A 23,703-nucleotide genomic window follows, 5' to 3' on the forward strand; every position below is an offset into this window, starting at 1 on the left:
TGACAAAAAATAGACTGGTGAGTGGACTTCCTTTTGCAAAAGCCATCAAGAGCATTGCACACATCAGGGTTTTTCAACCTTTGCCTTGAAATAATGTGATGGTGATTGCCATAAAGTCAACAATAATGGTCTTTCCAGAATTCAATAATTTAGTTAGTTTTTCTGAAAAATGAAAGACTCAGGCACAGGTGGAAGGAAGGGTTAGAATTGTAAAATGCCTCAACTAAAAAAGAATGGAAGGAGCTCTAGTTTGGTGATAGAACACATGCTTTAGAGCTAGAAGACCTTGGCATCTCATCCTGGAACTCATGAAAGGAACTCAGGTAGCAGAACTGAAAAACACTCTTCCCTGTGACTTTGATGGGAGCATATGGCAAGGTGAGGTCAGGAAGAAGGCTCCACACTCACACTTGCCAGTTGTGGCTGTCAGAAAGAGGCCACTACAGGCACAGGCAAAGCTTCGCTGCATGTTGCTGTCTTAGGGAAGGGACAGAACCCTGTCTGAAACCTTCGAGAGCTGCTGCCAGTCAGTGTAGACAATACTGAGCTGGATAGACCAATGGTCTGACTCAGTATAAGGCAGCTGTCTGCGTTCCTATGTATCAGATCCTACAAATGAACAACAGGAGACGGTATTGTCACTTCATGTCCTGGTTTTGTGGTTTCCAGAGGCATCTGGGTGGCCACAGTTGAAAGCAGGATGCTAGACTACATGGGTTTTTCCCCCGTGGTGTGATGAGGGCAGGATTTTGAACCAGGGCCCCACCCATTATCATCTAACGATGTCAACCCCTGTAAAACCATAAAGTTCAGAATCTAAACTTGCCTAACTGCACCACAGATTTTTTTTGTCTGAGCTAGCAGGGTGCTGCTTAGCTTCTGACAGTTCCTTCTTCTTAGAAGAAAGCTGGGAATAGCAATGTTTGCGGTGGCTAAAGATCTCTAAAGCCCTGTTCATGTGTTACCCACATATAGGGCATTTCTGTGTTCTGCAGAGCGATGCCATGCTTTTAACTCCAGCCTGCAGCTTAACAACTTCTTCCTGCAAGAACTAGATGTTGCATGCAGTTGTCTGAAGAGAAGACAACTGGGCAGAAGTTCTAGGGATGGGCAAATCTGAAATTTCAGTTGCTCTGTTTCTCATTTTTCCAGTCTTAGGTTTAGTTTACCACATTTCCACATCAGTTTGCATTTTTTTAAAAAAATCCTCATGAAAATTCAACAGCATTTTAGTGTGAATTTCTCCTAATGCACATGTTTGCATGCAGTTTTGCCTAACATGCGCATTTTTGCAGAGTAATTGTCCTTACTATAATGCATTTTGTATGTTATGCATGATCACTAATATAGGCATTTTTATGCACACCCCAGCATATGCATTTTTGTAGACATTACTTGGAGTAATCTGGAGGAGTGTGAAGTTCAAAGGATGGCTGTGTTTCGATCTGTGTTTTGTTTCAGAATGTGTGAATTAGGTAGGTTTGCCTTTAAACGCAAACTGAAACACATTTCCCTCCCAACCTTATGTGCAACACATGTATGTTACAGGAAGAAGATGCAAAGTTTGGGGCAGGGCTAGAAGTGTGGCCCCAACCCACAGTCAACATGAAAATGTGAGTGACACATGAAAAGGGCTAGAGCAGGTGTGGGGAACTTGTGGCCCTCCAGATGTTGAACTACAACTCCCATTAGCCCCAGCAAGCATGGCCAACAGCCAGGGGTGATGGGAGTTGTAGTTCTGGAGGGTCAAAGGTTCCCTACACCTGGGCTAGAAGGAGAATTCTTAACACCTACATCAAGTTGCAATTTGCAGGATTTTCAGGGGGAACCCCATGGTAGTTAGATTAGTAAAAGAGTTGGTATAAACTGGCACTTCCTTCTTTTTTTAAAAAAAAACAGACACATGTTAAGGTTGCACCTTAGCTCAAGGTGCAACATGTTTGTGTGACTTGATTGATAATCCAACACACTGTTGTCAGCACACAAATGGGCCCTGTTATTGCATAAGAACACATTGGCGATGAGGTAGCCAAAGGGGGATAGAAATGTAAGTTGTGAGTTTTGCCCAGAGTCCCTTTCGAAGTAGTAATTCTACTGCTCAAAATATTTTCCTGGCGCCTGACTTCCCAGCCCTCATGCATGTGCATGAGGAACACTGAGTTCCGTTGTGCTGATTCACCCAAACGCCAACGTACTGAATAAGGGTTGCAAAATGAGGAGATGCTTAATGGGAGATGTTGGGCAGACCTCCCCATGTGGCCCATCTCTCACAAACACAATGAGTAAAGCCAAGGTGAGCCGTTTCAGACACTTTCATACCCCTCCCCTTTACCAGAAAGGAAGTGAGAAGGGAAAACATCCTTGTTGGAGCCAAGAGCAAATACCAAAGCCGTGAATCTCAAGCTAACTCCTTGGGATTCTCCCCCTGCCTCCAGAGTTTAATTAAAATGATAAAGATATAGGCATGGCCAGGCAAGCCCATTGGCACATGCAGAATGCTACCAGAGAACATTGCCTGGCTTTGAGCAATGCTAACGTTGAACCAGAGCCATCCTTTCCCAGTGGAGGGAGCTGGTCTGCATGTTGTAAAGGCATACATAGGAAGAACTGGCTCCTATAATGAAACACATAGGGAAGCCTTTGTGGGCAACACTGGGTGCTCCCATGCCCGTAAAAAAATTCATTGACTCAAACTGCTTGCTGAAGTTTAGACTTTCAGTAACCTCTTCCCTCTGCAAGGGTGGGGGACCTATTAAAATGGTCCGCCCCCAGAGACTAATGGATCCTGAAGGTTTTCAAAGGGCTCTGGGGGATTTTCCGGCTGATAGGACTGGCGCTCCTGCTGAAGCCCTGGTCGCTCTGTGGAATAAGGAGATGACCCGGGCTGTAAACACGATTGCTCCTGCACGCCCTCTCCTGTGTAGAGCTCATACAGCTCCATGGTATACTCCGGAGCTGAGAGCGATGAAGCAAGATAGGAGGCGGCTTGAGTGCAGATGGAGACGAACTCCCGACGGATACAATTATACGCTGGTTAGTGCTTCGACTAAGCTCTATGTAGGAGCAGTGAAGGCAGCTAAAAAACATCATTTTGCTGCCACTATTAAATCATCTCTTTGCCGCCCAGCGGAGCTCTTTCGAGTTGTCCAGGGGCTTCTCCATTCAAACCCTCCGGACATGGTGGAATCATCGGAGGCCCGCTGTAATCAGTTTGCCGATCACTTCCAGAATAAGATCTCATGTATCCACCAGGACCTAGACTCTCAAGTTATAGCAGTAGATTCTAGTGAGATGTCCGGAGCACAGTCTTGTCCTGTTTTGTTGGATGAGCTTCAGTTGGTTCAACTCGAGGACGTGGACAAGGTGCTTGGACAGGTACGTGCAACCACTTCGGTACTGGATCCTTGCCCCTCCTGGCTGATAAAAACTAGCAGGAATGGAACAGGTAGCTGGGCCAAGGAAGTGATAAATGCCTCTTTACGAGAGGGAGTGGTCCCGGGCTGTCTGAAAGAGGCAGTGGTGAGACCACTCCTGAAAAAGCCTTCCTTGGACCCAGACAATTTTAACAGCTACAGGCCAGTGGCGAATGTTCCATTCCTGGGCAAGGTTTTGGAACGGGTGGTTGCTGGCCAGCTCCAGGCGCTATTGGATGAAACTGATTATCTAGATCCATTTCAATCGGGTTTTAGGCCCGGTTTTGGCACCGAGACAGCCTTGGTCGCCCTGTACGATGACCTATGTTGGGAAAGAGACAGAGGGAGTGTAACTCTGTTGATTCTCCTTGATCTCTCAGCGGCTTTTGATACCATCGACCATGGTATCCTTCTGGAGAGGCTCGCGGAGTTGGGAGTTGGAGGTACTGCTTGGCAGTGGTTCCGCTCCTACTTGTCGGGTCGTCTCCAGAAGGTAGTGCTTGGGGAACATTGCTCGACACTGCGGGCTCTCCAATATGGGGTCCTGCAGGGGTCAGTTTTGTCCCCCCTGCTTTTTAATATCTACATGAAGCCGTTGGGAGAGGTCATCAGGAGTTTTGGAGTGCGTTGTCATCAGTATGCTGATGACACGCAGCTCTACTTCTCCTTTTCATCTTCTTCAGGTGAGGCTGTCGATTTGCTGAACCGTTGCCTGGCCGCGACAATGGACTTGGATGAGAGTTAACAAACTGAAGCTCAATCCAGACAAGACTGAGATGCTGTTGGTGGACGGGTTCTCTGATCGGATGGTGGATATATACACTGTCCTGGACGGGGTTACACTCCCCCTAAAGGACCGGGTTCGTAGTCTGGGAGTCTTTTTAGACTCTTCCCTCTCACTTGAGGCTCAAGTAGCCTCGGTGGTTAGGAATGCGTTTTACCAACTTCGGTTGGTAGCCCAGCTACGTCCCTATTTGAGTAAAGAGGACCTTACATCAGTGGTACATGCTCTGGTAACCTCACATTTGGATTACTGTAATGCGCTTTACGTAGGGCTACCTTTGAAGACAGTTCGGAAGCTACAACTAGTGCAAAATGCGGCGGCCAGATTGCTGACAAGGACCAAGCGGTCCGAGCATATAACACCTGTTCTGGCCAGCTTGCACTGGTTGTCAATATGTTTCCGGGCTAGATTCAAAGTGTTGGTATTAACCTATAAAGCCTTATACGGTGCGGGACCACGATACCTTGCGGAACGCCTCTTCCGATATGAACCGGCCCGTGCACTACGTTCTGCTACGAAGGCCCTCCTCCGGGTTCCAACTCACAGGGAGGCCCGGAGGGTGATGACAAGATCTAGGGCCTTCTCAGTGGTGGCCCCCGAACTATGGAACAGTCTCCCTGAGGAAGTACGCCTGGCGCCGACTCTGCTCTCCTTCCGGCGCCAGGTCAAAACCTTCCTATTCTCTGAAGCATTTTAAGTTACACTGATTTACTTTTAAAAATGTTTATTGTATTGGATTGTTGATTGTATTTTAGTATTATTTTGTTATTCATTGTATTTTTATGCTATTTTATGTTCACCGCCCAGAGAGCTATTGCTAGTTGGGCGGTATATAAATTTAATAAATAAATAAATAATAAATAATAAAATAATAATAATAAGATGACACAGCTCTTTCTGGCTAATGCAAAGAAAAAAACAATTGCCCCATTCCTCTGATGTTTGCTGGAGTAATGTAAGCATGCTTGAATAACATTAAGCAAATGAGGGCACTCATAGTATCGTTAGGTCAACTTTCCTCAACCTGGTGACCTCCAGATGTTTTGGGCTACAACTCCCATTATTCCCAGCCAAACAGAGGTGTGCAATGCTAGGGCTGATGGGAGCTGCATTCCAGAACATCTGAAAGGCTGAGTTAGATGAATGAGAGGTATTTGGGATTGGGGAAGAACATCCTCATTATTTGTTAGGTGGACACCATGCCTTCCAAGGCACTGCGGGTTTTCACAGTTTTAATTCCACCCCTCTCTCATTCTGCTGAATATTTTGGTAAGCGAAGGATAAGGAAACTTTCATTGCCTCAATCCAGCTCTGAACTGGCCAGCCAAACTCATGCTACTTTTACTTAATTCACTTTTCAGTCCACTGACCTGAAAGAGAATCATTTCACACCCTTGAGATTCTCAAGTGACAACAGCAACTATGACATCAATAACCAAATGTCACATTTACACTTGGTCAAAAATGTATTTGCGTCTGCTGTGGATCAATCCATATTGAGTAGGGATGGAAAGATCTGTCAATTTCTGTTCTTTCAGTTTCTCATTTTTCCAATCTTAAATTCAGTTCTCCACATTTCCTCAGCAATTAGCCTTTGTTTGGTTGTTGCTTTTTTTAAAAAAATCCTCATGAAAATTCTCCAGCATTTTAGTGAGAATTTCTCATAATAAACACATTTTTGCAAAGCATTTCTCATCATATAATGCATTTTGCATGTTATTTTAACTCATATATTCATTTTTATGCACACGTACCCCTAATAGTCTGTGTTGGAATTGCTTTTAAAGATGATTTTTAAAGCTTTTTTAAAAAGATGTTTTTAAAAGATGTTTTAAGATGTTTTTAAAGATGTTTTGTAATATATTTTAAAGTCTGTTTTTATGATGTTTTGGAGTGTTTTTAGTGCTTTTGTTTGCTGCCCTGGTCTCCTGCTGGGAGGAAGGACAGAATATATATATATAATAAATAAAATAATAAATAAATAATATATGCATATTTGTAAGCATGATTCGGTTGGTGAACTGCATCGCAAAATCTGAATATGTGCAAAGTTTGAAGGATGGCTGTGTTTCAGTTCTTATATTGTTTCAGAAAGTGTGAATTAGATAGATTCGGATTGAAATGCGAACTGAACTGAAATTCTCGCCCATCCCGAATGTTGAGTGAACTGTGGTGAGATCTGGAAAGAAGGAAAGCTTCAGATTCACTTAGCCTATCCACTGATATTTGGTTCCCATTAGTCCCAGTTGGTCTACTGTAATGTGCTACATGGGGGGCTACCCTTCAGGAGCCCCATAAGCTGCAGCTAGCGCAGAATGCAGCTGCACAAGTTGTGCATGGTATGACAAGAAGGGATGATATGATCCTTGAGGAACTGCACTGGCTGCCTATTTGACATTGGGCCACTTGTATAAAGGCCTAAAGAATTTTGGACCCAGGAATCTGTGGGGGAGGCCTGTCTTGTGGTCCTATCAGCGGGCATGGCCTATTATATGGTGACATGGGATAGGGCATCCTCATTGTTCCCCCCTGGAGATAAGTCCACCCTCCTCAATTATTACTATTGTTGTTTTTGTTGCTGTTATGGTTGTTGTTGTTTATTACATTTATACCCCACCTTTCTTTTCATGATAGAAACCCAAGGCGGCTTACATATGGTTTTAGGTGACAGCTAAAATCACATCTTTTCACAAAGGCATTTGGGGGAGGTCTGTGACCGGGCATGAATATTTTGATGCCTGCTGCTGATCTGTTTTATTGATTTAAAATAATGTTTTAATTCTCTTTTAAATTCATTGTTTTATCTTTTGTGTTCACTGCCCCAGGATCTAATGGGATGAAGGGTGCTCTAGAAATAGTCATCCAAAAAGGAAGAATGCAAGTTTTACAGCTCAGCAAATATTTCTAAAAGAGGTCTTATGAAGCAAACATCCTGGACTTTGTTCACAAGCCACTACAGCATGGATAGATAACCACCAGCACGACAATATCTCCATCAAAAGCAGCTGTGTAAATTGGAGGTCTGTTGATGCTGGGGGCTGGTGTTGACGTTTGTGGACTGTTATGGACCAGTTTTCAGGATTAATTGTCAAGCTGGTATGAAATCTTCTCAACCAATGTCTGTCGTAACGAATCGCCCCCGTGCAGGTAAAATAATATTTCATTATGACAGAAGAGGGAAAAAGTGAAGTGTTCACAATGAATCTATTGCTTTGTCTTTAAAAAAAATGAATGCAGAAACTATGGGTTGAATTCTGCTAACTTTTACTCAGAGTAGACCCATTGAAATGAATGGACCCAAGTTAGTCATGGCCATTAATTTTAGTGGGCCTACTCTGAGTGAAAATTAGTTGAACATAAATACAAGTAGACCCTGCAATGAAATGTGGCAGTGTGGAGTCCTCTTGTTTAGGGTGTCAGCCAGCCAGCCGCCATGCCCTCTTCCTGGACATGTCATTCCATCCCCCCCCAAAATTTTCTCCAACAGCCAGTCAACATTTCATGGCCATTGAGCATGCTTAGCTCTCATTGGCCTGTATCTGGGATCCCCACCCCATTATGGTTTTATTTGGGGTGGGTGTTGGTACTTCTCAGGGTTTCCCAAGTCTGTTGATACCTTCCCCTATGTGTGGTCATATGTGGATAGTGTCATTTTGGCTTCATAACCATCATTACTCACAGCGTGACCATCAGAAATAGAGGGGATGATGTTCTAAGCCGGCCTTTCCCAACCAGTGTGCCTCCAGATGTTCTTGGACCACAATTCCCAACTTTCCTGACCAGTGGCAATGCTGGCTGAGGCTGATGGGAGTTGTGGTCCAACAACATCTGGAGGCACACTGGTTGGGAAAGGCTGTTCTAAGCCTCCAAAACTAATAAATAACAAAAAGAACAACAACAATAATAAACAAAAGCCAATATGCTGGTTGCTTTTTGCCTTAGGAAAGCTAAAAGGGACTTGCAAAATAAAATACAACAGATAAAAACAATTACAACAGGACATTTAAAACAATATACAATACAAAATACCTAACATGCTCATCCAATGCCATAATAAGGAAAGTCCTGCCCACCTCAGTAAAATATGAGCACCACCACAGAGGCCAGCTATGTGACCAAAGGCCCGAATGAATAATGCCCCAAAACAGATAATGATGGCGCAAAGCATGGTTCCCTGGGGAAGGCATTCCACATATTGGGGCGGGGGACACTACTGGAAAGGCCTGTTTTTGCATGGCTACCCTCCACACCTACCTCAGGGGAGGTACATGGAGAAGGGCCTCTGTTGAAGACTGCTGGGTCTGGGCTGGATCATAAGGACAGAGGCAGTCACGGCTTTTTATGGTGGAAACACAAGGTGGTATTCAACTAAATCCTTGCACCGGCGCAAGGATTAGGCTGGCTAGTGCAATGAGATTTCCCCTCTCTCTTCCGCCTGCACACACCTTGCACCATGCCCAAATCTGCTCCAGAGGGTTGAGGGAACCCCCAGAACAGATTTTGGGGGCATGTGGGGAGGTAAGCAGGAAAGGAAATCCTTGCCCTTGATGCAGCTAGCCAAAAACTCCCATGATTTTCCAGGTTCCCAGCCTTGCTAACGGATTATTTCTGGTATCATTTATCACAGAAATTTGCTCTAAACTTGCACTACATTCCACTAGAATTCCGGAGCTAGCCTGTACATCGCACGAAAGAGCAAATATAATGCGCAAATTACTAGGTAAGAAATCCTCAGAATAATGGAATAAAGTGCAGTGTGAAAGCAGCCTTAATTACTTATCGCCTATGTGTCCTGTTCTTCCCCCCAAGGAGCTGTGGTTATATTGTGGTTATATATCCTTTTTTAAAAATCCTCCCAACAATCCTGTGATGTTGGTTAATCTGAGATAGACTGGTCGGCCTGAGGAGACTCTGAGTGGGGATTTGGAAATGGAAAGAACAGACAGAACCAGTAACAAAAGCAAAGGGAAAGGAGGCCTCAGAGGTACACTGAGGAAGTGTGGAAGGCTATTACTGTTAGGGGTGGCTCAAGAGGGTGTGTGGAGGCAGTAGCATCCTCTCAGTGCTGACAGTGCTGCCCTTGTCAGGACGGGAGATATGGGTGGTGGTGGTGGTAGTGAGGTTGGGGGTACTCCAGGTAGGTGGCACATCTGCAGAGACCCTGATGCCAATCCAGAGTTCCTCTGAGTGCACTGCCATCCCGTCTCCCCTCCCTCTCTTCCGTCCCAATGAGCACTGTCATTAACCTGTTTTATATGTTTTTTGTATGTTCTTAATGTTTTAAATGTTTTTAATTGTTTTAAATACATCATGAGAAGACATGACTCGCTAGAAAAGACAATAATGCTGGGAAAAACAGAAGGGAGTAGAAAAAGAGGAAGGCCAAACAAGAGATGGATTGATTCCATAAAGGAAGCCACAGACCTGAACTTACAGGGTGACTCATGACAGATCCTCTTGGAGGTCGCTGATTCATAGGGTCACCATAAGTCGTAATCAACTTGAAGGCACATAGCAACAACAATTGTTTTAAATATGTTTTTAATAGAATTGCTTTACCACTTTGCTCTTGGCTGCCTCAGACTTCTGTGGGAATAATAACAATATCAACAACAGCGATAATAATTGCATTTTAATGCACTCACGTCTCTCGCATATGTATTTCTGTACATTACTTGGCTGGAGAATTGCGCTGCAAAATCCAAAGGAGTGCAAATTTAGAACGATGACTGTGTCTCCATTTGTGTATTGTTTCGGCAAGCACAACTCAGGAAGGGTTTGCCTCTAAAGGTGAACTCTACCATATTTCTCCCCCATCCCTAGGCATGGAGAGGGTTTTTTTTTTTGGTCAAGGGAGCAACAAGCAAGGGACATATTTCTACAATGTGGTAGGGAGACATGATACGACTGGACAGTGGTCTGAATATGAGAAACAAAGGAGAGAGAGAGAGGAGTCAGAGATAAAGCCAAGGCTATGGGCCTGTTCAACTGGGCGGATGGTAACATCATCAATGGATAAGGAATTTCCCTTGTGTGAAAATCCTCCTCCTCCCCCACCCCAATTTAGAAAACAAGGTTACATCTGTGCAATCTGCTCTGTCAGGAGGCACCTCTTTATTCTCTGAGCAAATGACATGTGCGCTAATGCTGGGTGTTAGCAGAGTCCTTTCCTTCCTTTCTTCTTTAAAAGGCATCACCCCACCTGGCCTAATTAAGACCACAGAGCTTGCCCTCCGCCTTGCCCAACAACTGCTGGGTAGTGAAAGATTTCCAGGGAATTGGCAGATACCTGATACACGGCTGAGCAGTCCCGTTCAAAGGCTATATTTGATCCGCACTTTCTCTTTTCTTTCCTGCTACAGGCCCACCTGTTCACTGCCGCTCTTTCCACCAGGTTCATCCTCCCGAAAAGAATCTTATTAATCTTGCAAGGGAGTTCAGGTTACGCGGGAGCTATGTGTGGCAAAAGTCGGGTCTCTCTCCTTGGCTGAAGACGGCGGCCTGGGATTGTTTGGTTAAGGTTTGAAGTCTCCAGACTAGATTTGTCGGGATGAGACAGTAGCAGATGAGAGGGGGAAAGAAAGCAACAGGGGTTGGGAACAGAGATAAATATTTGTGCGTTTGTGTGTGTGTGTGTGTGAGAGAGAGAGTATACATGACAGAGAAAATAGTCCATCATTTCTGCTCCTAGCCTTGTGGATAATTGGAAGGCCAGGAGGATATTACCCTCCGATAATTTTCTGCTTCCCTGCACTGCTACGAGCAGGCAGAGCTTGGAAAAGTTACTTTTTTGAACTACAACTCCCATCAGTCCAATCCAGTGGCCATGCTGGCTGGGGCTGATGGGAGATGTAGTTCAAAAAAAGTAACTTTTCCAAGCTCTGCATGCAGGACCTATTTTACAATATACATTGAAAGCACTATTATACCACATTAAAGAGTCATGGCTGCCCCCAAACAATCCTGGGAACTGTCATTTGTTAAGAGTGCTAAGAGCTGGAGTTACAGTTCTCTGAGTTCCCTGGGAACACAGATTGACCGATAAGCCACTCTGGCAATTTTGGTCTGAAGACACATGAAGTTACTGTGACAGTGATGCAAGTTTTGCCACACACTCAGCCTGGAAGGCAGATAGCCCGAGAGGTGAATGTGTGATATGATGAACAATTTGTACCCCATGTGCGCTATACATTTAAAGCAGTATCATACCACTTTAAACAGTCATGGTTTCCCCCCAAAGAATCCTGGGAACTGTTGTTTGTTAAGGGTACTGAGAGTTGTTGGGACACCCCGATTCTCCTCTCCAGGGTTTCAGGCAGGGGACATTTCCAGCCCTACCTGAAGATTCTGGGGATCGAACCTGGGGTCTTCTGCATCACCTTCCCTTATTGGGTTCCATTGGTGAACTGCTCTTACCATCAAGACATTTCTTCTTATCTTCATCTGAAATCTGCCTCCTGTATTTTAAGCCCATTAGATTTTATTTATTTATTTATTTATTTATTGCATTTGTATACCGCCCCATAGCCGAAGCTCTCTGAGCGGTTTACAACAATTGAAAACATTAAAAACAAGCATACAAATTTAAAAGCACATTTTTAAAAAGCAATTTAAAAACACATGCTAAAATGCCTGGGAGAAGAGGAAAGTCTTGACCTGGCCCCGAAAAGGTAACAGTGTTGGCACCAGGCGCACCTCGTCAAGGAAATCACTCCATAAGTTGGGGGCCACCACTGAGAAGGCCCTCTCCCTTGTTGCCATCCTACGAGCTTCCCTTGGAGTAGGCACCCGGAGGAGGGCTTTTGATGTTGAGTGTAGTGTACAGGTGGGTTCGTGTCAGGAGAGGCGTTCCATCAGGTATTGATGCAGTCCGGCCCCTTTGGGGCTGCAGAGAGTAAGCTTTTGCTCCTCTACGGTCCTTGAGGAAGGACCGTTGCTCAGTCCTTGTTCAGCCCCTGGTGTCTCCACATGGGGCTGGGGAAGATGCTTGGGTGAAACCCTGGAAAGCTGCTGCCAGTCAGAGTAGACAACGCTGAGGCCGATTGTCCAATGGTCTGACTCAGTACAAGGCAGATTCCCATGTTCCTATGTGACATCCTTTGGATATTTGAAGAGTGTTATCAGGTGTCCCCCCTTCAGACGAAACATACCAGTTCCTTCAACTTTTTGCTGCTAAGAATGGAGTGACACTTTTCTCCAGCAAACATGTGCGTTCTCAGACATTTGTTTTGTTTATACCAGGGTGGCCATTTGCAGGGGACTCAGTGGGAGGGAAGAGGACAGTTCACCTTTCCCATACCAGCAGGTTCTCACCCTCAAATCCGCTAGGCTGACGTCTGCTTTCAAAGTCTGGCTGGCATAAGAACAAGCTTAAAAACAACCAGAGGACCTTTGTGGGAGAGAATTGACAGGTGTGGGAAAGATTAAGCAAGCTCTCCTCCTGCCTCCTGCCTTTCCCTTGGAAACACACAGTTAGGAACCCTTGATTTTTGTGCTCGTAAATGGCATGGCAAGTTTGTCCTAGTTAGGTTCTACACTTGCCAAAAGTCATCTAATTGTATCTTGCAGCACACCAAGCAGGAGTGAGCACCTGCTTTGGAGGAAGCCCAAGTCCTAATCCAAAGCAGGCCACTTTAGAGGTATGTGGGCCTCCTCTGCAGAAAACCTAGTCTTGTCCAAAGGGAAGCAGGCTGCTCCTGAAGCTTCAGACAGTCTATGAAAAACTGTTTTTACAGGGTATTTTTACAATTTTTTTGACCCACTGATGTGTTTCTGGGCCTCTCCCAAGCTCTCCATAAAAGGAAAATAGCAGGCACGAGGGGCGGTAGGAGATGGGGACATAGCTTTATGACTGACAGCTGCAGCTTCCAATGGTGGAATGTCTTAACCTGAGCTTTCCATTCACAATGCTTTGGGGGGGACGGACATTGAAGTAACATATCAGAACTGGTTCCATGTTTTCAGTGCTTCATCCTCTCCTAGGAGCATCAGTGTTGAAAGAGTTAGAGAGCTGTTGGTTTTGCTTGCTTGATCTTTTTATTCCAATCCAGATCAATCATTTCCTAAAATCCAATCTCTTACATCCTATTTAGGGATGGAAAGATCTTTTAATTTTACTCCTCTCGGTTTCTAAATTTTCCCATCTTAAATTCAGTACTCCACATTTCTGCAGGAATTTGCCATTTTTTAAAAAAATCTTCATAGAAATTCTCCAGAATTTTCTTGTGAATTTATCCCAATAAACACATTTTGGTAGGCAGTTTTGGTAGGCGGTTTTGACTTATGTACACACTTTTGCAAACAATTTCTCATCATATAATGTATTTTTCTAGGTTATTTTCATTCATATATTCATTTTATGCACACGTTCCCCTAACGTGCATTTTTGTAAACATTATTTGGTTTGGCAAACTGTACTGCAAAATTTGAATAAGTGGAAATTTTGAAGGGTGGCTGTGTTTCAATTCTCATATTGTTTCAGAAAGTGTGAATTTGATAGATTCAACTTGAAATGCAAACGGAACTGAATTTCTCAGCCATCCCTAATCTCAATTATTATTTACTCTTGCTGATGTTTGTGTGTGCCTTGAATATTAGGTTTGCTGTTATGAAAGTCCACTACCCTTCACACCTTGGTGCATTTGCTTTAAGTTCGGTGCTAAATATTTGTAGGCCTGTGTGTCCAAGTAACAGTATAGGAACTGTCTGACTCCTACGTTCTTTTTTGGGTGTGTGTGTGTTGTATGAGAATCAGGTCAGCAGGCTAGCTTAGGGGGTCAGAGAAGGCCATTTGGCAGTCACTCAGCTCTGTCCTCCAGCAACTCATTGCTGCTTGCTTACTGGCGCCCGCTTGCTGCCCACTTGACAAATGTTGCAATGCAACAGCACAAGCGCATGCCATGTGAGTCGGGATGGAGAAATTCAATTCAGTTCACATTTAAAGGTGAATTGACCTCATTTGCCCTTTCCAAAACAATATATAAACCAAAACACAGCCATTGCACTACTCTGAATTTTGCAATGCAGTTCTCCAGACAAGTAACGTGTACAAAAATGCATACAGTAGGTTAAAGTGTGTATGGAAATGACTATATTGGTGAAAATAACATACACAAATGCATTACATTAGGGAAAATTACTTTGGAAAAGTGTTTATAGTAGGCAAACGGGTAGGCTGGGAGAAATTCTCACTAAAATGCTGATGAATTTTCATGAGGACTTTTTTCAAAAAAAAATTGCAAATTGATGTGGAAATGTGGAGAACTGGAAAAAAGAGTGGGAAAAAATGAGAATCCGAAACCGACAAATTCTCAGATTCTTAAGAACCAATGCATTTGGGGAAGGAGACTGGGTGAAACAACCAACTCACGTTGGCAACGTGTAAGGGGTCACAGTCCTTGGGTGCTGACTCAGAGAAGCATGGCAACTGCTGAAGAGGAATGGCCCTGGGTCTAGATGCTCTCCACACTACAGCATCTCCTGCCTAAGGTGGCTACCTCACTGTGCCTGAAGATAGGGACAGCCCTGCCTTAGAAAGAATTCGTGTGGCGCATATATACCATCTTAGGCTCCATCTGCACTAGACATTTAAAGCACTATGGCCCCACTTTAAACAGTCAAGGCTTTCCCCAAAGAATCCTGGTAATTGTAGTTTGCTAAGAGTTTGCTGAGAGTTTTTAGGAGACCCCCGTTCTCCTCAGAGAGCTATAATTCTCAGTTTCCTGGGGAAAGGGATTGATTGCTAAACTGTTCTGAGAACTGCAGCTTTATGAGGGGAATAGGAGTCTCTTAACAGCTCTCAGCACCCGTAACAAACTACATTTCCCATGCTTCTTTGGGGCAACATATGACTGTTTAAAGTGGGATAGTAGTGCTTTAAAATGTACGGTGTGAAGGTGGCCCTAGAGGTACACACATGTCCAGGACTTGAGATCATCACAGTCATCTTCCCAGAAGCCACATTCATACAAGCCATCTGCCACATGACCTTTCCTAGAGGGTGATATTCACAATGACTTCCTCCCACTCTTTGCTAGGGAATGAGAACCTCTTTAGAGAGAACAAACACTTCTCAATTCTCTTTGCTGCTCCTTTGGCCCAGACCCTGTCAGGGCTCTGGGAAACTCTGTCAGCACTCAGCACTTCACTTTGGCCATTGCTGAAATGATAAGAAGAAAGTGTCCCTTTATCTCCAACACTGGCTTAAGAGAGGCACTGTAACTGAGAGCTGCAGAACTTGCACAATTCCAAGTGTTATTTTGGGGAGGGGGTGTATGGACACAGCCTTAGTAGCTGAAAAACTGAGCTATTAGCCATCCTCATTCCCCAATCCAAATATTATCTCTGTTATGAATCAGTCCCAAGAATGTTCTGAAGATACAACAAGCTACTGCAGTAGCTATGCAAGTTTGGCCACACAATCTACCTGGATTAGGGTTGCCAGATTCTTGGCCTGAGACTGATCCTGTATCTTTAGGAGAAGGGAAAGTCAGCCAAGTGCAGGTGTTCTTGCAACTCTGTAATGGGAAAAACCACAAGGTGGAATTCTCTCTTCCCTCTGCACAACTGTTAAAGATACAGAAGACCTCTTGGTTGCAGCCTCCAGTGAGTGACCTTCAATAGCATGTCATGAACCACCCTGTTCAGAGCTTGCAAGTTCAGGTCTGTGGTTTCCTTTATGGAATCAATCCAGCTCTTGCTTGCTCTTCCTCTTTTTCTACTCCCTTCTGTTTTTCCCAGCATTATTGTCTTTTCCAGTGAATCATGTCTTCTCATGATGTGTCCAAAGTATGATAACCTCAGTTTCATCATTTTAGCTTCTAGTGACAGTTCTGGTGTAATCTGTTCTAACACCCAATTATTTGTCTTTTTTTACGGTCCATGGTGTTCGCAAAGCTCTTCTCCAACACCACATTTCAAATGAATTGATTTTTCTCTTATCCACTTTTTTCACTGTCCAACTTTCACATCCATAGATAGAGATCGGGAATACCATGGTCTGAATGATCCTGACTTTAGTGTTCAGTGATACATCTTTGCATTTGAGGACCTTTTCTAGTTCTCTCATAGCTGCGCTCCCCAGTCTTAGCCTTCTTCTGATTTGTTGACTATTGTCTCCATTTTGGTTAATTATTGTGCCAAGATATTGATAATCCTTGACAAGTCACCCTGAAAGCTGAATGTGGGGTATGCTGAGAGAAGAGCTGACATAAATGAAATGAACTCACCAGATAACGTTAAGTGAGCCACCATTTCCCAGATGTTCATCCAGTTTGCAATACAGAGAGACTAATATTGACTGCCCTTACAGGGTGCTTATTAGATCTATTCACATACATGAAGTGCTTTGCACTCTCTATAGATAGGAAGCATTACTAGAAGCCACACAAGTCCTTAGATTCCACTAAGTATCCTTAGATACATCAATCAACTGCAATGCATTGTGGGACACCATAGGGAACGCCCTTCTTGTTAGCATGCCGCTTCAGGTTTCTAGTCACTGTGAAACTATGATTAGCCAAAAGCACCTTCTCAAATGCTTAACTACTGAACATCTTCATGCACACCTCAGACGTGACATGAGAAATTGGCAGATTCTATTCCTCAGCGTGGAAATCTTCTTGATGGAGCTCAAGCACTTCGACTTCTTTAACTGGGCTACGTTTGTAGCAGCCACTTATGGCTCTCTGATAAAAAGTGTTTGTGATGCGCGTGTCAATTTCTCCTGTCCTTATTGCGGCCAACACATTGGTCTTCAATGATACCCTATCTGTCTTATTATAGAACGCATCCGCTTCCGCATTCCTTGGGAGTCCCGAGAGGTAGAGTCGTTCTTGCTAGAATACATGGTAGGTGGCTTCATTCCATAACCCAGCCATGAACAAAGGCAGGAAGTTCTACCATTAAGTGTATCTGCAGCGGTTAACTTCCTGTAGGCCTGGCTGAAGACATAACCGCTTACCCCCTAGCGCCCTCACCGCCGCTGTCTCCTTCCAAGGCTAGTTGATCTTAGGAGAGATTTTGAGGGGCCTTGTTCTAGTCCTCTTCTAATATTATGTTGGTGCTTACATTGGAATTAATGCCCTGTCCTCAGACCCAGTGGACTCTATATTTGCCTGCCCAACAGATGGTTGCAGGCAGGTTTTTGGGATGAGCAGGTCAAGTAAATTTAGAAGGGGGATGGAATAGTTCAAAAAGTTTGAGAAACACTGGTCTCGGGAGGACATTTCTCACTGAATTATTGACCGAGCAAGTTCAGGGCCATTCTTAGAGGAATGCAGGGCCTCGAGCAAATCACTCTGGCTACCTCTGCACCATGCATTCATCCTATTATACCACTTTAACAGTCATGGCTTCCCCCACGGAATCCTGGGAAGTGTTGTTTGTGAAGGGTACTGAGAGTTTTTAGGAGACCCCCTATTCCCCTCACAGAGCTACAATTCTCGGAGTGGTTTAACAATCAATCCCTCTTCCCAGGGAATGCTGGGGAATTGTAGCTCTGTGAAGCAGAACCTCTTGGAGAACTTGAGGACAGGTCTGTGGCAGAGCATCTGAGACCATGCTGACGGTTTCAGGTTCAACCCCCGGCATCTCCAGGTAGGACTGGGAAAGACCTCTGCCTGAAACCCTGGAGAGCTGCTACCAGTCAGTGTGGACAATTCTGTGTTAGATGGACCAATGGTCTGACTCGGTGTAAGGCAGCTTCCTATGTGCCTAAGTAAGCTCCTCTGAGCTCAATGGGGCTTATGCCCAGGAATGTGCATATAGGATTGCATCTTTATGGACTATATATTTATCAGGATGGAACTTCATGTGACACACACATGAACGTAACAAAAGCCATGTCTATCCTTTGTGTCAGGAAGCGGACTTCGAGTGGAGAGGTGTCAGGGCAGAAAGTGTGCAAAACCTGTTCTTCTTGGGTCATTTCTCCAGTACAAATTGACCCCAGTCTGCTCTCTTCTCTCTCTCCCCCCTCCCCCCTGTTCCAAACCATTTGCCTCTCTAAACACCTGGGGAAGCCTATTGGGGGGGCACTTTGGAATGGAAAAGCAGCAGAAGGTCCCCCCTCTGCCCTGCCGCTCCATCCTTCCAAATCTATCTATGTGCATTGTGTGTGCTTCTGCTCTTAGCCCAGAGGGGAGGCAATGTGTGGTCCCAGGGCCACATTCAACCCTTGGCTTAATTCAGGGATGCTGCCCTCCAGGCCTCTCTTTTTGACCTTTGGGACTCTCCCCAAGTCGCACCCCCTCCCCATCACATTTCTCGCCAATCCTGCTTGGCAGCCTCCTTGGACTAATTTCATGAAGGTGACAGTGAGGTAACGAGGGAAACAACAGGCAAGAAAGGTGGGCACAGAGGGAGAGAAATTGTTGACTTTGGTTTCTCCCCCCACTGGCTTTGGCACATCCCACCAGTGGCTTGCAGCCACTGAAGGATCACCTCCAAGGGAACAAAGCCCTTGAGAGAAGGTCCCTGCCTTAGTGGACGTAGATTTTTGTTTTTAAATTATTATTATTGTTGTTGTTGTTGTTAACAACAACAACAACAACAACAACAATAATAATAGGGCTGCATCCAACTTACTGAAATTAACGGAACTAAATTAGGCATGTCCATTGATTTCAGTGGGGCTACTTTAAGTATGATTAACGCTGGATACAACCCACAGTAAAGAATTTCTGCCTTCTGTTTTAATGTAGAATTATGAAGATCTTCAGTTGAATAGTGTGCACTTTGATTGCTTTTTCAGATATCAATAAGTCAAACTTCCCCCGTCCCCCCATAATTATTTTTTCGTAAGGTACAAGAGTAAAAAAACATTTATTGTTTATGAGATGGTACTAACAAAATTCACACTTTTTGTGCAAAACATTCATTTGAAAGGAATTGGTTCTTGTATTTCCTCAAATACTAAATGGAATTGCAAAAATTGCCAGGTTGCTTTTTAATAACAGCCCTTCAAAGAGTGGACTCTGGCTGGCTTTCCTTTCTTGCTTTGCAACTCTCAGCTACACCTTGTCTTCTTCTTCTTGTGTTTTCTTTCCAGCTGAACATGAAAGTAAGAGTCTCGTCTCCAACTAAAACCATCGTCCAATGGTATCACAAATTAAAGTGGAAAGAAAAACCCTCAGGCTTGCAGTTATGCACCTAATTGCCTGCTTGAGTCAATCTATATTGCGCTGGACTAATCAGTGATTCTGCAGCGATTGGCCAAATTGCCCAAATGTCACAGAAAGGTGGGCGGGCAGAAAGAATCCCTCGCTGCTATTGGCCGAGTTGCTCAGATTCTACAGAGGGAGCAGGGCAGGCAGAAGGGAAGTGTGGTAGAAGAAATAGGAGAGGGGCTCCAGGAAAGGAAGGCTGGCAGGGGAGTGGTCCAGAAGAAAGGGAAAGAGGAAAGCCCAGAAGCCAAAAATGAAAGAGGAAGGAGAATGGGCACTGAGGGCCTCTTCAGCCCTGCCTGGGCCTTGAACCTGAGGTCTCCCCAGACTTATGGCTCAGGACCCCAATATCTTCTGGAATGCCTCTCCTGATATGAATCTACCTGGACCCTTAGATTTTCTTCTGAGAACATTTTCCAGGCCCCCACTCCGAGGGAGGCTCAAAAGGGAAAGGGCCTTTTCAGTTGTGGCTCCCCTTCTGTGGAATGCTCTCCCCAGCAAGGTCTGCCTAGTGCCTTCGTTGACATCTTTTCAGCACCAGGTTAAAGACATACCTTTTTCTCCCAGGCTTTTGATAGACTGAGATGATGTTGTTTTATAGTAGTGTGCTGCCAAGCTCCCTGTGGCTGTTATGGGGGTGTTTTTGTTCTGTTTTTATGGCTTAATGTATTTATGTTTTTAATGTGTTGTAAGTCGCTTGCTTGGAAGATTACTTTTAAAAAGTAATAAATTGTAGTTACAATTACATGGCCTGAAAAAGTATTAATTACTGTTACAATCACAATTGCTCTGAAAGTAACTGATTACTTTTCCTCAAAAGTAATCACTACAATTACATTTCAGTTACTTTTTAAAAAAAATGCCAACAAGGTGCTGGCCTTGGCTGCTGCACATCTAAGTAGCCTAAAACAACATTAAAAATAAACACACGCATACAGAGCTAGTAGAATAATTCTTTTTATCCATAAGATAGCAATGGTGGTCTCTGTGCTGGTAAGGGAGGTGGCAGAGCTTGGAAAAGTTACTTTTTTGAACTACAACTCCCATCAGCCCAATCCAGTGGCCATGCTGGCTGGGGCTGATGGGAGTTGTAGTTTAAAAAAGTAACTTTTCCAAGCTCTGGGAGGTAGGGAGGAAGGCAGAGGCCACTACTCAGATCTTTGCATGTCAAACCAAGTGCAACCCCCCACTCAGCCAGAAAGCATAATCTCTCTCACTTAACCACCTCCCGGTCCCTGCCCAGCCACCAACTAAGGGACACTCACCCAAGCAAACATTTTCCCCTGAGATGCAAAATAAATACTGCAAATGCAGCACAGTAGCCAGAGAGGGTAGTGGAGGCCACTTTGTGTGCCAAGTGCAAACACAGTATAGAATCATAGAATCATAGAATAGTAGAGTTGGAAGGGGCCTATAAGGTCATCAGGTCCAACCCCCTGCTCAATGCAGGAATCCAAATAAAAGCATTCCCGACAGATGGCTGTCCAGCTGCCTCTTGAATGCCTCCAGTGTCGGAGAGCCCACTACCTCTCTAGGCAATTGTTTCCATTGTTGTATGGCTCTAACAGTTAGGAAGTTTTTCCTGATGTCCAGTCGAAATCTGGCTTCCTGCAATGAGCCCATTATTCCTTGTCTTGCACTCTGGGACAATCGAGAAGAGATCCCGGCCCTCCTCTGTGTGACAACCTTTCATGTCCTTGAAGACTGCTATCATATCTCCCCTCAGTCTTCTCTTCTCCAGGCTAAACATGCCCAGTTCTTTCAGTCTCTTCTCATGGGGCTTTGTTTCCAGTCCCCTGATCATCTTTGTTGCCCTCCTCTGAACCCGTATTTTCTCTCTCTCTCACACACACACGTTGTCATCTTTCACCTCCATAGTTCTTTATCTCCATTCTGCTACTGCCTCCTTCTCCTCCTTTATCCATTTTCTTGCCCGCTGGCTCCTTTTGCCTCCACTCCATTCTTCACCACCACTATCCATTTTTTTAAACAATTGTTTTCTCCACTCCACCCTGTCTCACTCTCCACCTCCTCCATCGTCACCTCTTACCCACCCACAGAGCTTGAGGGAAGAGCGACGCTGCACAGAAGCTGAGTTTGAGGCACGTGATTTTCATCCACAAATTAGAGGAGCAGAAGACTTCCCCTGCTCCCCCCCAAGTAATTTATTTATTTTATTTTATTTATTTATTTCATTTTTAAACCGCTCATAGCGAATAGCTCTCTGGGCGGTGAACAAAACAAGATGCCCCAAAGTAACGCTGGAAACATTACAATTACTCCACAAAAGCAATAAAATTACTCCTAGTTCTATTACAATCAAAATGTAAAGGAATTACCCACTCGTTCCTCAAAAAAGTAATGAATTACAAGTAATTTGTTACTTGTAACGAATTACTTCCAAGCTCTGGTCGCTTGGAGTAACAAGTCACTTGGAGTTGCTTTGGGTAATAAGCAACTAATGAGCTTCAACAACAACAACAGCAAAAATAAACTCCCAGTATAAAATAATTATTTTGCCCCCCCTCCCCCCTCTGCATGCTTCAACACAACCCATCAAAGTGACAAGCAACTTTCCTAGTATGAAATAATGAGTGGTATTCAACTAAAAGGTTGCACTAGTGCAAGAGTTAGTACGAGTGCAATGGGATTCCTCCTTCTCCCTTGCATGTCCTGCACTGTCCCCAACCCTTCTGTGAAGGGTTGGAGGCAAACCCCGGAACAGATTCAGGAAGCGCACAGGGGGAGAAGAGGGGAAAATTGCTCTGTTGCACAGGGAGAAATCCTTGCGCTGATGGAATGATAGTGCAACGTTGAATACAACCCAATGAATGTGCTTTCAAGTGATGGTTGTGATACACTTTGGGTCCAGGTTTGATGGAGAAACGTGCAAGGTAAGTTCTTAAAAATAAGAAAATAATAAACCAGAACTGATGTGTGTGTGGGGGGGAACAAGGTGGGCAGAAAGCATCAGTAAAGAGGTGGCCTTGATCTCTGGCATAGATTACTCCCCCCCCAAGTACTTTAAACTTTCACATAACGTGCCTCCACGTAGCCCGGAAAACAGCATGGATAATAGTGCCATGTTCCAATGTCAAGGAAGACAGACAGTGATGGTTATTTGGTCTATTATTCTAAATTGTTTTCTTGAACCTGCTGGGAAAGAATGTTCTTAATTCTAATGATCCATTTTAATTACCACTCAATTAAAATTCCTCCCCCCTTCCCCCCAACTCAGTTTTGTTTTTCTCGATGCTTCTTGGGAAAGTCCCCTAAGTTCTTAGCTTCAGCTTCCAAGTCTCCTGTACAGAGATGATAGCATTTTATCTGCCCCACAGGGGAGGCTGCAGGAATTAATTATTGTTTTAGAAAGCACTTTGAAATTGAAAAGAGCTGGAAGACTTTAGTCCTTCAGGCTGCACCCTGGCAAGGCTGTCGGAAACTGAACTGAGAGTTTGTTCTTGGAATCGTAGAATCGTAGAGTTGGAAGGGGACTATAAGGCCATCAAGTCCAACCCCCTGCTCAAAGTAGGAATCAAACTTAAAGCATACCCAATAGGTGCCTGTCCAGCTGTCTCTTGAATGCCTCCTGCATTGGAGAGCCCATCACCTCCCAAGGTTATTGTTTCCATTGTCATACCACTCTAACAGGAAGTTTTTCCTGATGTTCTGCCGAGATCTGGCTTCCTGTAACTTGAGCCCATTGTTCCATGTCCTGCACTCTGGGATGATCTAGAAGAGATCCTGGTCCTCATCTGTGTGGCAACCTTTCAAGTACTTAAAGATTGCTAACATATCTTCCCTCAGTCTTCACTTCTCAAAGCTAAACATGCCCAGTTCTTTCAGTCTCTCCTCATAGAACTTTGTTTCCAGTCCCCTGATCATCCTTGTTACCCTCCTCTGAACCGGTTCCAGTTTGTCTACATCCTTCTTAAAGTGTGGTGTCCAGAAGTGGGCACAATACTCAAGATGAGACCTAACCAGCGCTGAATAGAGGGGAGTTAGTACTTAACGCAATTTGGAAACTATACTTCTGTTGTGGAAAAATGGACTACCTTCAAGTCGATCCTGACTTATGGCCACTCTATGAATAGGGTTTTCATGGTAAATGGTATTCAGAGAGGGTTTACCATTGCCTCCCTCTGAGGCTGAGAGGCAGTGACTAGCCCAAGGTCACCCAGTGAGCTTCATGGCTGTGCAGGGATTCAAACCATGGCCTCCCAGGTCGTAGTCCAGCACCTTAACCACTACACCACACTGGCTCTCATATACTTCTGTTAATGCAGCCTAAAAAAACCATTTGCCTTTTTTGTAGCCACGTCACACTATTGGGTCTTTGCAG

The 23,703-nt window shown here is 44.4% G+C and overlaps 1 long non-coding RNA gene across 1 annotated transcript; it reads left to right on the forward strand.

Moving 5' to 3' along the window:
- Positions 1 to 2,637: 2,637 nt before the first annotated feature.
- Positions 2,638 to 13,331, forward strand: LOC133377739 (uncharacterized). The gene is made up of 3 exons (XR_009760783.1): positions 2,638 to 3,033; positions 7,023 to 7,344; positions 8,825 to 13,331. It is a non-coding gene; the product is annotated as an uncharacterized LOC133377739 (long non-coding RNA).
- Positions 13,332 to 23,703: the final 10,372 nt, after the last annotated feature.

The sequence above is a fragment of the Rhineura floridana genome, chromosome 2 (genome assembly GCF_030035675.1).
Source record: "Rhineura floridana isolate rRhiFlo1 chromosome 2, rRhiFlo1.hap2, whole genome shotgun sequence".
In the NCBI taxonomy this organism is placed as follows: Eukaryota; Metazoa; Chordata; class Lepidosauria; order Squamata; family Rhineuridae; genus Rhineura; species Rhineura floridana.